At 45.0% G+C, this 14,882-nt stretch overlaps 2 long non-coding RNA genes across 2 annotated transcripts; both read right to left on the reverse strand.

Moving 5' to 3' along the window:
- Window positions 1-7,240: 7,240 nt before the first annotated feature.
- LOC146756984 (uncharacterized) lies at window positions 7,241-9,480 on the reverse strand. Its single transcript, XR_014936995.1, has 2 exons — window positions 9,176-9,480; window positions 7,241-7,512 (listed from the first exon to the last, which is right to left on the reverse strand). It is a non-coding gene; the product is annotated as an uncharacterized LOC146756984 (long non-coding RNA).
- A 4,343-nt stretch (window positions 9,481-13,823) lies between these two features.
- LOC146756985 (uncharacterized) lies at window positions 13,824-14,724 on the reverse strand. Its single transcript, XR_014937001.1, has 2 exons — window positions 14,199-14,724; window positions 13,824-13,905 (listed from the first exon to the last, which is right to left on the reverse strand). It is a non-coding gene; the product is annotated as an uncharacterized LOC146756985 (long non-coding RNA).
- Between the last annotated feature and the right edge of the window lie 158 nt (window positions 14,725-14,882).

The raw sequence follows: 14,882 nt of genomic DNA on the forward strand, positions 1-14,882 counted from the left end.
CCTTTGGTTTTATTTGCTGCAACGCTTCCTCCTCTTTATTTTCAGGAGTACTTCTAATCTCTTAACATGAACTGTGTGTTCCTGTACTTCAGGTTCTCTTCAAAGATTTTTTCCATATCTCTTCTTTGATTTTGATTAATGTTAACTGTTGAGATTTTTCTGGATGTATTCCCAAGACTCAGTCTGAGGTTTAAAATCCATCCAGTAGTACTACTGAATTCAAGTCTGCAATTCAGAATTGCATCGTTTGTAGAGCAGGGCCTTTTTAGAATTGAATTCAGTGGGATGTGAACAGAAGACTCAGGACAGCAGGGTCTGTTTTAGTTGGATAAGGCTTTTGGTTAACTCTTCTCATTCCTGTAGATATGGATTTATCTTGTTTCATCTACATGCAAAACTTTGTAGTGTAATCAGTTACATAAAAATACATTCTCTTCTCTTCCTGTGTTTCTAGTTCTGTCTTAGTAATTTTCTTGAAATGTGTTAGCACAGTCCTGCTTCATGTAGTTCCTGTCCTTGTTTTTCTGTTCCTCCTGCTTTCCCTAGTCCTGTTCTGATAACCTCAGAAGTACTCTCTGTTCTTCTTAATTTCTTCATGCCTAAATAGAATTGTCTCCTCAACACCAAATCTGAAATGTTTTTGTGTTATCTTAGCAGCCCAAAAGTAAATACCAGGTTAGTTTTTATGAGAATTTCCTTTTCAGCGTCAGAATCTGAGCTTGGTTTACCAGAAGAGCTCAGGAAAACTAATGTTTATTAAAAATCAGGGTATTCTGTAACTCCACCATGTTCGGCATAGTGCAGTTTAGGTTCAATGGAATACAGTATTCTCCTGAAGCTTTGAGATGTTTGTCTTTTTGATTAATGGAAATGGTGGAAAGCATTGTACTTGAATTGCAGGTGTTGTGCTTCTTCCAATGATTATGAAAATCAGCTGTATTGTCTGGTGCCTTGGGAAAAATACAGCAGGAATTGAAAAGTCCTGCCAGGTTTCATGCTTTTGTTTTGCATGTGGTAGTATTGAGCTATTAAGAAAGACTTCAAATGTTGTGCGGTACAGCTCGTATTTCCTATCTGCTTAAAGGGAGAAGCAAAGTCTTTGATACTGCTACAGCTGTTGGATGTGAAGCTTTAATTAAAAAGTTCTTTGCTTTGTTTGGTAGCAATAGCTAAATATCCTGTTGAAGGAAATGTAACTTTTTTTAATCAGGGGTGATTAAATTCTTATGATCACGTTAGCAGATGTTTTGGGACAGATCTTAAACGAAAGTTTTAACAGTCATATCTGTTTCCATTGCTTACATGTCCATTACCAGTAGTTGTGGGTCTGTTTAACATGTTTTTCTTTGCTCCGTGTAATTATTATTTTTTCAACAAAATAACAGTACTTTGTGCTTTTACTGTGCATTCTGCTATTATCTTATTGTAAAACATGGGACCCCATTGTGATGCATCTATGAGGGCTGCTCTGAAAGTAATGCCTCCTATTTTATTATGTCAGCCCATGACATCAGAGGCAGATGTTAGTGGGATGGCAGTAGAGGTTGAACCTCCCCGCCAGTATTCCATTACATTTTATTACTGTGCAATGAAAGCTTTGCTTCTATCATAAGCATGTATCCTTCTCAGTGTCTAGCTTCAGCAGTAGAGGTTTTCACAGAGCTCTGAGAGCAGAGCTACACTTTAAAACTGGTGAGTCTGCCCCATGGGTTGGAAGTGATAAGCTTGGCTTTTGTTTGTAACTTTGAGACAGCTGCTCAAGTGTGGGGTTATTCTCATGTGTGCATTAACAGATAGCTTATTACCTGCTGGTGAAGATTAGTTAAGCATCCATAAATGTTGACGGTTTTTGTCATCACCAGGCATAATGTTAGGATTTAAATGCATTCCCAAAGTGGAAAATGCTCATGAAGATTTCTGTTTGATTGTTTTCAGAGTTGTGGGTTATACTGCTTTCTTTTAATGGGCTTGCTATGACAAATATAAAGCCTGTTCTTTTCAGCCTTTAGTTTACTAGCTATTAACAACAGAATATTTACAGTGAAAAAGATCTAAGGGGATAAACACATTATATTTTAGCACCTCAACATTTGCAAAAAATAAATGGACAAAACCACCTCCCTTCCCACTACAGCACTTATCTGGCAGAACTGGTTGGATTGCTTCTGTTATCTTAGCTCTTGGGGCTGTTGTTTTGCCACTCATAGAACTGCTTCCCATGAGTTTATGTTGTGTTTGCACTGGAGGGGTTGAGAAGCAGCTGAAACTGTCAGCTTCATTCTTGTCCTGCATCCCACTGAATGTGAGCTGTGTATGAACTCAATAAGCAAATACGATTTTTGGTATTGCATTAAGTATATTCCTGTGCTGTGCTCTGGTGGTATGTAACTGTTCAGGCTTTGACATTATTAATGGAAGCATGCCTGACTTCAGCATGTGCAAGGCTTAATCATGAGCATCTAACCCATCTTTTAACAATGAGGCAGAGTTCAAGTAGATTTGCAGGTGATCAGTTGTGCCAGACAAAACTGAATTCCTTCTTTGATAGAACGACCAATTCCTTTTTTCCTCCAGACAAAGAGAAGAGATCTAGTCCCATACGTCATACTTCACTTGTGCTCTTGAGGCTGTGCCAGACAGTAAACAGCTAATTCATGTAAAAGAGATGATCGTTGCGAGAGTTGGTGTTTACTGAAGGAAACAACTGCTTGTGGTTCTTTTTTTTATTTAGGGCAACCACCTCAAAAGCCATAAGCAACAACAAAAATTCCTGCAGGAGTGATTGGAACGAGAAATGTTGGCAATAAGGGGATTTTCCAAGGGCTCAAATTGAGGGCTAGTCTTGCACTGTTTGCAGTAATGACCTTGGCACCAAAAACTCATTGGGATTTTCTTATGAGAATTTGTGGTGTGTTGTCAGTAGGTGACAACTGAGGAAATGCATGTGCAGCAGAACACATGCGTTTGGGACATGGTACAGATACAGAAAAACCAGTGAGACTGGGCATGTCAAGGCCAATAACAACCCTCCTGGGAGACAGTAGAAAGCCTTACTGTTGCAGCATGGATAACTGGAGAGAAGTGAACAGGAGAGTGGAAGATGTATAGGGAAAGATATTCTGTGGAGAATAAGCTGCAATTAAGGCATTGTACAATGTTCTTCCAGCTGGAATATTACTTGCAGTTCTGGCTACTGTATTCAAGAAACATTGATTGAAGCTGCTTGGAATTCAATGAAGGGAATATTATGGGAATAAAGAGCCTGTTATGAAAGGACAGTAGAGAAGTTTTTCAGTCTGTGGATAAGAACTAATGGCTGGATAAAATAAATGTAAATGAATGGAAAAGCTCTTGCCTCTTAAGGTGGGATCCTGGAAGAGACTCTGTGGTCATTTGTCCAGTGTGTTTTCCCCCAACTCTTTCTGTACAGGGAGTGATATTGTTTAAACCTACCTTTATAAATGAATCAGTTGGGTATCTTACATGAGTTATTGCCTTTGTTTATAAACAGTATTGGACAGTATTGATTTATGTAATTGGAAATGAAAAATCATCATTATGAAGATTTTGTTTGGGACCTGAGCAAGGTCAGTTGAGCTCCCAACACACTGTGGAAGAAAACTTGTTTTTATTCTTGTGAATTATTTTTTTAATCTCTAATGTCGTTCTGGGAACACTGTTACATCCCTAAAAGGCAGCAGCATATTTAAATTATCCCAGTAATGAATAATTATATACAGTAATGAATAATAATAGTTTCATTATAAGTGTTAAAATTTTCACTGATAGTTTAAAAAAAGGAAATGCTATTTATCAGATTTCAAAAACAGGATAATTTACCAAATGCAGAAATTTAGGATTTAGTGAAATTAATTCAGGTGTAAGAATATTGGTGGCCTGTATTTGACTCCTGCATAGTTTGCAAGGTTCTTGCACATAAAAACTAGTTTTGTGGTATTTTTGCTTCTAATTCTACCCTCTTGTTAGCAATTTGTGGGTCAGGCTGGGTCACATCACACTTCATTTCAGTTTTCAGTTCCTTCTTACTTCATCTACTTTTATTCCTCCATCATACAGGTAGTTAGGGCAGTCGATATATGAATCATTGTGGAGATGACTGTTCCTGTAACATTTGAAAGAAAAAATTGTTTTTTGATCAAGCGTTCCCAGTAAAAGATAAATAATTCTATGTGAACCAAAAAACTCTGAGTAACTAGTGAAATAAGTTGACCTTTTTCTTTGCAGTTTTGCAGGTAGGAAGACAAACCTGATGAGCTGAATGAGTTTTCTGTTTAGCTGCTGTGTCTGAAATAAAACTAGTTCATAGACTGCATGCAATTTCAGTTATTCATTGGTGGGGTATTTCTTGTTTTGCTTGTAGTTGCCTTGTGGTCACCGGTGTGAAGAGATTTGCCATTCAGGTGATTGTCCTCTGAACTGCAGCCAGAAGGTTAAACTCAAGTGTCCTTGTAAGCGACTGAAAAAGGTAAGTTTTGAAGTTGCAGTTCTGAGAGTGACACATTTTCTTTGTATGTTCCTAGGCTTGTGTACATGGATTGTCTCTGGTCAAGACTGGAATAGAATCAGTTACTTGAGCAGAGCAGCAACAGCAGCTGAAAGTCTGGGTGGAACAATCAAAATATTCACTAAGGAAAATAAAATTCATTGTAGAAAATGTTAGCTCCCAGATTTGCAATACCTTTCTCTTCAAGCACACTTCAATTTTTGTAGTTCCATTAGGAAAATAATCAGATGATCTGGAGTGATTTAAGAAGTCAAAGCACATTTTCCTCATTAGGAACTGAGAAGTTTATAATTACATAAATTGGAACAGTCACAGATGTTTTGAATTCCTAATTGATGGTTGTCTGAGGCCCTTAAAGCAAACAGAGGCATCAGCATCCTTAGCTTTCAGCAGAGATAAAGGACAAAGCTTATAGCTATCAAGTATGATGAGGGGAAAAACAGAGGCTGCTGTGACCTCTTGACAAGTGTTAACTTAATGAAAAATTCACTATCTGGCTTGAACAAAGCATGCTTAAATTATTTTCAAGACCCGGTTAACTTCTGAGCTTTCCACACAGATGCAGTTTCCCCAGAGTTCTTAGCTTCTCCAAGAAATGTCTTCAGAAATCTCAGATCTTGCAGAGCGCATGTTCAAGAGAAAGGATGGTAATGCCCAGAGTACGTGCTTCAAATTGAGCAGTCTCTGCTTATAAATAACTAACTTTTCTTTATTTGTAAGTTGAAATGTTGACTTCTGCTGAGGATAAATTATTTTGTTGTGACTAAGTGCTCTTACTAATTTCAGTTTTTCTTACTCTACTGTGTTCAGTAAAATCAATAATATCATTGGTTGCGTGTATACTTCTGCTTCTTGTTCCTTAAGATATAGGTTTACAGTTGGACTTGATGATCTTTGAGGTCTTGTTTCTTATGCCAGACTTAATTGAATAAGGAAGATGGGTATTTCCATGATAGCTCTGTTACATCTAGTTGTTGCTGTCCCTAATTTTCATACTGCTTTTGGAAAACTGAAATGTGTTATCATCTTCTGCTGAGTTCTGACACTGTATAGCTATTTCAGACCAGTTCAGATTTTATTGTCCCAGAGTGCCGGGATGTCTTCAGTGATTATGTGGATGTCCAACTGAAGTGTGGTAGCAAGAAGCAATGAAATTAATGTTTAGGATGCTCACTTTTCACTTTTACAGTGGCCTGAAATGGAACATTCCAGATCTGCTATTCTGAAAGTTTTATGGTCCTTAAATATGATGACGGTTACTTTTTTTCCCCCCCTCAATCTTGTAAATTTGATTTTAATAAGGTGGAAAGGTTGTTATGAGTTAATTATATAATTAATAAAAATTAATTCTTATATGATGACAGCCCACTTATTTAAATAGCCACAAAGTGATCCTTCTGATTCCTAGTGAAATGGTGTCTCCCTTCAGAAAGAGAAGAAAACACTATCCCCACCTTAAATATCATCTCACTGTTTCCAGGTCAAGCCCCCAATCCATGCTCTCTTTTGTACAGAGAGCTACAGTGTAGAGGGTAAATGATGGTAGAACCAATAAGCCATTGATAATTGGACTGTGTATTAGTTGCAGCTAATCTGACTGCAGAAATATGACTCGTTTCTGTAGTGTGAAAGATGATGTCTTTTAACGTTTGCTTTATGCATCTGCCCTTGTCTGAGATCGTAATTAGGATATCTTTGATTCCAGAAGGTCCTTATGCATATTTGCTTGGAGCTGCATTCTTACAGCAGATAGCGTACTTCTTTCTTAGCTTGGATTGGATAGTGTACCTGTATATTTAGTCTTCTGTGCCTGCAGCCTGTGATCTTGAAGATAAGGAGAAACAGAATTGAGTACCTAATATTTGCAGCTGAATTCTCCTCTACCAGTCTTCTGTCTGTGTATACTACTGGTGAAGTTGGGGGTTGACAGGACACGTATTCCAAGCTGCTCTGTAAATATGCCTCATCTGAACCATCACAATTAATATCAAATGTAGGAGCTCATAATTTGAGTGCAAAACAGGAGGATTTTTTCTTCCTTTTCTGGTGTTGAAGTTAACTGTTGCATCATGAGGCTATGCATGTAAACATGCAAGGTCGTATAAACCACTTGAATTTGTAACCCACAACTTGTAGTGGACCATATTCTTAACCATCTAGGCAGGTGGTTTATCTTAGCGTGCTGGAATTGCTCTGAAGAAGTTAGTTTTTGGATTTTGCTGTATGCTATGAAAATTGTTCTGCATATTGTCAGAAAGCATGAAAACCAGAATAGCTTCTGGCTATGTTACTGTGCTTTCCTGACAAAATTCTTCATAGGCTAGTAGTATAGATTATAAGATTATAACTTTCTCTCTGTGCTGGTATTCTGTTTTGGTTTTGTTGGTGGTTTTTTTTTTTGTTTTTTGTTTTTTTTTTTTGGCCTTCAATGTAAGGGGGAGGAAGGAGAAGGAAGCAGGGGAGATCTTCCCATGACCAGACCTTGCCCTGTAGTTTCAGCCAGTTTAGAGAATTGATACGAAGTTTCAGAAGAGTTACTTATTAGTTACTTTGCATGGTATCTTTTGTAACAGAGTTCACAAGGTTATATTGCTTTGTCTTAAATAAATAAGTGAAAAAAAAGACATGAAAAATTAAACTGAACCACTTGATTTATTCTTGATTCAGTTTAGCTTATCAGAGAAAAGGAAAATAGAAAAGGATGCTTGAATACAGTTACAGTTTCAAATAATATTTATTTATTAGCTTCATTCTGTAAATATACCGAATAAAATTGTTTTACAATTTTCCCAACAAAATGAACGTTATAATTAAATTTTTATATAGGGAAATGAATTACAAACAATTCAATTTATACTTAACAGGAAGTACAGTGCAGCAAGATACAAGAAGGCCAAGTTTCACTGGAGTGTGATGTGTTATGCAAGGAAATGAAACGGAAGGCGTCTGAGGTGGTGTATCCATTTTAGTTATGTTGTCTTCATTGCCTTGAGAAAAGTTGGAAAAAACAGGCAGATCGTTATTTTTTCAAGACAGTAATAGCAAGAAATGCAGTGTAACTCAGCGTACAGTTTAATTGCACATTTAATTTTTGGACTATTGAATCTGGCTTATTGCTGAGAATTGCACTACTTGTAGATAGTGTCAACTCACTTGATGAAACACTATGTTAAGGTAATGCTCTATTACCTCTTTATTTTTAATGTACATTGGAACTGGAGATTTCCTCTTCAGCCAAGAAGTGCTAATCAATGATAATAAAATCATTACTGCTAGTGAGAGCTATAGAAGCACTTCATTTAGGCCTTACTTTTACTTTGAAGGTTAGCAAAGTGTTATCTTGTGTGTTCCTGTCACACAGTATTAGGTGACTGCCACAATTATAGAGAGCTTTCAGCAACTGCATGTGCTTTTCAGCCCATTGTAAACATGGATGCTCTCCAATAATTTTGTTTGAAGTAAAGAAACTGCTGCATAATCTCACCTAAAGAGACAGAGTATCCACATTGTTTTTCTAGGCCTTTTATGGAAACATGAGGAAGTGGTGCATGAACTGGTTAAGTTTCTGGCATTTAATTTGCTGTCTTGAATGCTATGTAACAGTTCTGTAGAGTGATCAGTTGTAGTTCCAGGTTTTATTTTTCATAAAACTTTCTGATGGTGAAGCAAATGTAATTGCATTGGCAGTTTCCATTACGACAAGAGCAGTCGAACAATATGAGTATGCATTATCCAATATGTCATTTGGTACAAAAGTGGAGATTTCCTTTTGCTCTAGCAGTCAGGGCATATTTAATTACTTGGAATGAAGTGTGTGAGTGTAAATTACATACATATATAAGGATTTACCCGTCAGTGTACAGTGTGCTGAATTGAGGACTGAGTTACTGAAAGCTTAGAGTGACTTTATTAAGGAATTTTCCCTGGTATTAATGAATATATATATTTATATTTTCCCCAGGTTTTATATTTGTCAGTTGAATTTTCCAGTTAGTCAGAAGTTTAGTTTTATAACATGGTAGCGTCTCTTATGTTCCGTGTTTTTCAAACATGAATTGATAGAGGTTTTTCACAGAATGTTTTAGAATCTGAGTAAGCTCACAGCTCACTTGGTGAAGGTTTTGCTCGCTTTTCTGAGAACTGTTCTATAAATTATGGCTCTGTAAGATAATAGTTTTACCTGCTTTTACAACAGTTACTTATCACTTTGTATGTCTGGACAGATAAAAGAGGCAGAAGCCAAAGCTGTTATTGAAGAGGAGAAACGAAGACAACAGGTATCAAACTTAATTCTTCTTCCCCCCCAACCTCGTTGTGTTAATAAATCACTTGATGCACGTGCAGCCCAATCTGTATACTTTGTACAGTGTTTTTCCCATTTACTGCTTTCAGCTGTTATGTTGTCTTTAGGTATGTGCCATGAGTGATCTACAGTGGTTAAAAGCAAGTATATTTTCTCTTAACAGTTCTCACATCTGTGGGCAAAATGGTAATCATTTGATGTCGCATTAGAATAACTGTATAATGTATACATATATTTAAATACAAAATACTTCTGATTTTTATCCATCATTTTATAATTCCTTAAATTCACAGAATTACTAAGTAGCCTCTGTAAGGTTGAATTACTGAGTGAACCTTCTTACTTACTCCCCTTCGTGAGAGTGAAGAAACCTAAATTGGTCTCTGTCCTTCAAGGTCTGGTGGGAGTGGGGAATTTTTTTGTAATTGCTTGCTCTGGTGAATGTGTGTTGTCAGCACTGTAATCCAAGAAGCTTCTGTGCCAGCTGCCTGGAAATACTATCACTAATCTTGTTTCAGAAATTAACCGTAAGCTTGGTTGCTGGTGACAGCTAACTCAGGTTTATCATCTGGGCGCTGCAGCCTCAATGCACTCCTTCCAACAGGCTTGTATGCCTGTGACAGAGCACAGACCCCCCCGGTTGTACACCCCCCATCGGACCCCCCCCCCACATTAGATCCCCCCCATTGTATCCCCCCCCCCATTGAATCCCCCGCCCTCCATTGGATCCCCCCGTTGTACCCCCCTCCCCCACTGAACCCCCCCCATTGGACCCCCCCCGGTCTATCCCCCCCCTATTGGACCCCGCCGTTCGATCCCCCCCATCGGACCCCCCCGGTCCCGGTCCGTCCCCACTCACCGCTTCCTCCTACGGGGCTGCCAACACCTTCGCACTTTACGGCGACGCTGTCGCAAAAGCGCCGCACCCCGCTGCGCTTTACGGCGCGCCGCGAACTGCAACTCCCAGTATCCCCCGCGCTGCGCCGCGTTACGTCTCTCCGGGGACTGCAACTCCCAGCGTCCCCCGCGCGGCGCAGGCGCAGAGCGCGCGGTGTGAAAAAGGCGGGAAGGCGTCGGGCGGGAGCTGAGGTGAAGCAAAATGGCGGCGGGGCCGGGAAGGGCCTTGGGGCGGGATGGGCGCCATTGGGCTTCGTTATAGCGGGATAACGGTATTATTCTGGGACGTGGAGTGAGAGAGACCGGGCGGCCAGGGGGGATTTGAGGGGAAATAGTGAGGAAATAATGCTCAATGGGCGTGTGTTCCCCTCAGGTGAGCGGCGCCATGGGCAAAAGGAGGAGCAGCCAGGTGACAGGTAATGACTTAAAATGGCCTCAAAATGGCCAAAAAATGGGCTTAAAATGGTCTCAAAATGTCCTCCAATGGGCCTCCAAGCAGTCTCAAAATGGCCACCAAATGGCCTCCAAGCAGCCGCAAAATGGCCTCAAAATGGCCACCAAATGGTCACAAAATGGTTTCCAAAGGGCCTCAAAATGGCCACAAAATGGCGTCCAAGCAGCTGCTGTTCCTCTTGCAGGTGTTGACCACCATGATGGCCCCAATGTCAAAGTCAGGGCAGGACTGAGGGGAGACAACAAGGGGGGGGACGACTATAGTGGGGACAACAATATGGTGGACAGCAAGGGGGGGGACATCAATGGAGGGGACACTAATAGAGGGGACACCAATATGGGGGACAGCAATATGGTGGGCAGCAAGATGGTGGACAGCAATATGGAGGACACTAATGGGGGGGACACTAATATGGGGGACAGCAAGGGGGGGGGACATCAATGGAGGGTACACTAATAGAGGGGACACCAATGAGGGGGGAAACAATGGAGGGGACACCAATATGGCGGACAGCAAGGGGGGGGACATGATTGGATGGGGCACCAATGGGGAGGACAACAATAGAGGGGACACCAAGGGGGGGGACACCAATATGGCAAACACCAATATGGCGGACACCAATATGGTGGACACCAATGGAGGGGACAAAAATGGAGGGGACAGGGACACCAAGGGGAGGGACAGCAAGGGAGGGGACACCAGTATGGTGGACACCAATATGGCAGACACTAATGGAGTGGATACCAAGGGGGAGGACATCAATAGAGGGGACACCAAGGGGGGGGATACTAATATGGGGGGCACCGAGGAAGAGGAAACCAATGGAGGGGGCAGCAATATGGGGGACACCAATGAGGGGGACATCAAGGAGAGGGACAGAAATGGGGGGGACACCAATAGAGGGGGCAGCAATGAGGGGTATGTAAGTGGAGGGGACACTAATATGGGGGACACCAAGGGGGGAGACAGCAATATGGGGGACAGCAATGGGGGAGACATAAATGGGGGGGACACCAATATGGAGGACATCAGTATGGGGGCCATGATTGGAGGCGACGCTCTGGACAATGGCGGAGGGATGGACTCAGTGCATGGAGATGGAACAGAGAGGTAATGGGGGGAAATGGGAGGGTGGGGGGCAGAGGGGAGGCTGGAGGTGGAAATGGGGGCAGAAATGGGGCTTGGGGGTAGGAATGGGGCCTGGGGCCAGCAATGGGTCCTGGTGCCCCCCAGCTGATGGGGTTTGGGGTCTGTTTGGTTCCCAGCCGCTCTGATAACAGAGGCCCAGCAGCCACCCCACAGCTCAGCGTGATGGAGGAGCTCAGCCCCACAGCGGCCCCATTGGCACAGGTAGGACAGGGCCTCTGCCCCCCCAGCGTCACCCCACAGCTCCCCATGGCTATGGGGCAGGGAGCACACAGGTTATGGGGGGGGTTGTTCCAGGATGGGATGGATGGCTGCGAGCAGCAGGAGGACCAGAACAGCCCTGATATGGGGGACCTACAGCCCCATAGCACCCCACAGCCCCATAGTGACACCGATGGGGGCACAGAATGCATTGAGGCCACCAAAGAGCCATTGGAGGGGGAGTGGGCAGCCAAAGTGGAGCCCACTTGTGGGGCAGAGCATGAGGAGCGCTATGGGGCTGGCACTGTGGGGCTGCCCCACATCTCAGCACCGGAGCACAGTGGGGTGCCAGGGGGGGACACCGAGCTGCTGCAGGTAATGCCAGAGTACTATGAGAACCCATAGGGAACAGCCCCATAGCACCCCACTGCACCCCACATTGTCCCACTTCACCCCATAGAGCTCCAGTTCACCCCAGTTTACCCCCCATTCCACTCTAGATTGCCCCAATTTACCCCAGTTCACCCCAAATCACTCCAACTTACCCCAGTTAACCCCAGTTCTCCGCCATTCACCCCCAAATCACCCAAATTCATCCCAGTCCCCCCTCAGGTCACTCTCATATCCCCCAGTCCCCCTCAATTTGCCCCCATTCACCCCAAATCATCTCAGTTCCCCCCCAAGTCACCCTCAGGTCCCCCCAGTTCACCCCATTTCATCCCAGTTCCCCCCAGTTCAGCCCTTGGTGCCCCAGTTCACCCCAGTTCCCCCCCATTCACCCCCAAATCATCCCAAGTCACACCAATTCCCCCCCAAGTCACTCTTAGATCCCCCCAATCCCCCCCAATTCACCCCAGTTCACCCCAGTCCCCCCCCAAGTCACCCTCAGTTCCCCCAATCCCCCCCAATTTGTCCCCATTCACCCCAGTTCATCCCAGTTCCCCCCCGTCACTCTCAGACCCCCCCAACCCCCCCAATTCTCCCCCAATTCACCCCACATCACCCCAGTCCCCCCCCAAGTCACTCTCATATCCCCCAATCCCCCCCCATTCACCCTCATTCACCCCAGTTCATCCCAGTTCCCCCCAGTTCATCCCCTGTTGCCCCAGTTGCCCCCATTTCACCCCATTTCTCCCCCAGCCCCCCACCCCCTCCCAGCCTGCAGCCCCTCTGTGCCCTGTGGACGCCGATGGGGACCCGGCCTCACCCAGCTGCACCCCCAGGTTGGACCCCCCTCCCCCCACCAGAACCCAGAGCTCATTTTGGGCTTAAAAAGCCCCGGATTGGTGCTATTTTCACCCCCTTTGACCCCCAGGAATGAGGTGGCACCACGTGAGGATGCGTCTGCGGTGCTGGGGGGGCTGATCCTCGAGCTGTCCAACCTCAAGTGAGTGCTGGGGGGGGGGTTAGGGTTAGGGTCCCATTGGCACTTATGGGGTCTCACTGTCCCCTGTGTGGTCTCACTGTCTCCTGTGGGATCTCACTATCCCCTATGGGCTCTCATTATCCCCTATGGGGTCTCATTGGTCTCTATGGGGTCTCACTGTCCCCTATGGGGTCTCATTGTCCCTGCAGCCGCCGTGTGATGAGCGCCCATCGTGCCCTATAGGGGTCTCACTATCCCCTATGGGGTCTCACTGTCCCTTATGGGGACTCTCATTGCCCCCTATGGGGTCTCATTGGTCTCTGTGGGGTCTCATTGTTCCCTATGGGGTCTCATTGGTCTCTATGGGGTCTCATTATCCCCTATGGGGTCCCATTATCCTACAGCCGCCGTGTGATGAGCGCCCATTGTGCCCTGGAGTCGCTGCTGCGGCTGCATCGTGAGCGGAGCCGGGGGGTGAACAACAGCAGGAGGAGGAGGAGGAAGATGGAGGGGGACGAGCCAGGATGAAGCTGCAGCTGTGAGTGGGGCTTTATTGGGGGAAAAAAGCCCATAATGGTGCAATAAACACACGAGTGTGAGCAGGGCTGGAACAACACAACTACACAATAACACAACAACACAACAGGGAACAGCTGCTGAGCTCTGCTCCTGGTGCAGAGTGGGGGTGTAAAGTGGGGGTGTAAAGCTGATGGTGCACAAGTGATGGTGCAAAGTGGTGGTGCACAACTGAAGGTGCAAAGGGATGCTGCAAAGTGATGGTGCACAAGTGATGTTGTACAAATGATGGTACAAAGTAGTGGTGCAAAGGTATGGTGCCCAAGTGATGATGCACAACTGAAGGTGTAAAGTGATGGTGTAAAGATGATGGTGCACGAGCGGTGGTGCAAAGCTGATGGTGTACAAATGATGGTGCACAAGTGATAGTGCACTAATGATGGTGCACAGTTGGTGCCCAGCTGCTGCCTTCTGTCCCACATTGCGCTCAGCACAGCCTGGGGATGACACAGAGTGCGTTATTAGTAATAGTAATTAGTAATTACGGTCTTAATTAACATCATCACCACCACAACTGCCCCGACACACACAGTACAATATGTGGGGGCCAACTCCATAACCCCTATAGCCCATAACCCCTTATAACCCCCATAACCCCACAACCCCAAACCCCAATAACCCCATACCCCTATAACCCCATAAATAACCCCATAACCCCATAAATAACCCCATAACTCCATAACCCACAACCCCATCACCTAATAGCCCCTATAACCCCATACCCCATTACCTGCTATCAGTCACCGCCGTCCCCGTGTCCCCGTGCTCTCGGTGCATACACAGAGCGATATGACGCCGGGGTGAGCGGGCAGAACCGCCTGGTGTGCGCGTTGTCCCGCGTGGCGCCGCACTGCGGACACACGTAGCGCCGCAGGATGGGGCACAGCACGCGGCCACGCGCGTCCTTCAGAGCGTGGCTGCTCCACACCGCGCGGGACTCCCCGTTACGGCGGCAGAACGGGCAGAACGGGGACGGGAAACGGGGGCGGGCTGATAAGGGGGGGCGGGCCGACAGGGGGCGCTGTGGTGGTGCGATAGTGGGTCGTGATAGTGAGAAGGAGGGCCTTGGTGGTGATAGGGGGGGACATGGTGATAAGGGGGGATGGGGGCATGGGGGGGGTCCTGCTGATAAGGGAGGTCCTGCTGATGCTGTGCTGAGCCGTGGTGACACCGACACACCTGGGGACACACACAGACATGGTGGAACATGGCAAATGGCGACCAGGGATGGGGACACCCCCCCCAATATGGTGACCCCAGTGGCAATGACCCCAGTTGACCCCCATTATGTTGACCCCCCCATTATGGCGACCCCCCCCCCCCCCATGACAGTGACCCCAGTAATGGTGACCCCAGGTGACCCTCCCCAATACGGTGACACCCCCATGATGGCGACCCCAGTGACACTGACCCC

The sequence above is a fragment of the Coturnix japonica genome, chromosome 24, assembly GCF_054131305.1.
Source record: "Coturnix japonica strain WE chromosome 24, WE-NBRP24, whole genome shotgun sequence".
Lineage (NCBI taxonomy): Eukaryota > Metazoa > Chordata > Aves > Galliformes > Phasianidae > Coturnix > Coturnix japonica.